Source organism: Elephantulus edwardii, unplaced genomic scaffold (assembly GCF_000299155.1).
Source record: "Elephantulus edwardii isolate Elephantulus edwardi_28Jun2011 unplaced genomic scaffold, EleEdw1.0 scaffold00484, whole genome shotgun sequence".
NCBI lineage: Eukaryota > Metazoa > Chordata > Mammalia > Macroscelidea > Macroscelididae > Elephantulus > Elephantulus edwardii.
In genome coordinates, this window is record NW_006400234.1 from 604,955 (window position 1) to 606,512 (window position 1,558).

The window sequence follows — 1,558 nt, forward strand, 5'->3', positions numbered from 1 at the left end:
TGAGTTGCAGGCGACTCTATGGCACATAACAACAACAACAACAACAACAGTCATTGTCCAGCTTTCTTATGCATAGCAAGGAATTGCAAAGACCATTGCCTGGATCACTCCTCAGAGTAATGGATACCTTATTCCTCCCTCATAGTAAGCCCCATGTCCTTGAATTCTACAGCTTTCAACAAGCATTTCTCCAGGGCAAATCTTCCCTTTTTGGTATTTCCTGTCACAAGTAGTAAGCTTGTATGTTTTCTCTAAATACAGTATATCATCATTATAACATACAGAATTCATTTTTACAATATATCTTAACATTACAACATAGAAGAAACATCATTATCCATCAAATACATCCAAATAAGCACATTCAATTCAACACCTTTCATCTTAAACCATTAAATATACCGTGGCATCCCTTTTCTAGTCTCTGATAATTAGCTCGATAAAGTTATTCCTTTCCTCTGAGTCTCTCTTGAGATATTAACATAAGGCTAGATTTCCCTCACTGCATGACCCATTTATTCATCCCTTTAAACTCAGCTATTATTTATCCTTTCTCCCACTTGTCATTGATTTTTATCCAAGCTAAACTATTTTTTTAAATTGATGAGGTGATGGCTTTAAAATTATAAACGGAAAGGCTTTATATATATTAAAAGTATTTTCAATTTGGAAAGCGGAAGTATTCACTGTCAATTTAGAAGTGATTCGTAACTGACCTTGTAGTCGATTTCCTTTCATTGTTAATTATATGGAATGAGATGGCCATTTTTCTCCCAGTAACTGGTGGATTCAAACTACCAGAGGGATGTCACCTTTGTGTTAATTTATGGACTATGTCGCCTGAATATCCCACATAACAGAAAAGTTATACTTAAAGGTATTGCTTTTAATTTTTATTATTATTATTATTGATAATTATTATTATTATTATTTTAATATTTTAACTAAAAACAAGACCTGTATTTACCTCTACTAACTGGAAACAAAATATTCTAATTAATACATAAACTGTCAGTGATTGCTAGGATGATGGACAGCAATCTTTAAAGCAAATTACTTCATGTTATAGCCAAAATTAGCATATTTTGGACATGTTGCTAAGAGGTGCTATTCCTTGGAGAAGGACATGATGCTGGGAAGGGCAGAGGGTCGGTTAAGGAGAGGAAGACCTTCAACGAGGTGTAGTGACACGATGACTGCTGCAATGGGCTCTTGTGTGTCAGGAAGTGTAAGGATGGTGCAGGATAGAACAGGTTTCATATCTTTTGTTTATAGAGTTGCTATGAATTGTGCTAAACTAGATGACACCTAACAACAACAACATAGCCAAAAACAGAGTAAGAACAAAAAGAATAAAAAAAAATAAAGAGGCCTGTAAATTAAATAATAATTCTAAGAGTTTACCCTAATATTCAATTGGTATACCAGCTATTCCTCGGGCCTTATTTTTTGCTATTTCCTTCAAAGCAGCTTGAACTTCTTCCTTCATCACCATAGGCTCTTGCTCATACGTTGTTTCATTAAATTCTTTTATGTCTGCCAATTCTTTTCGATATAG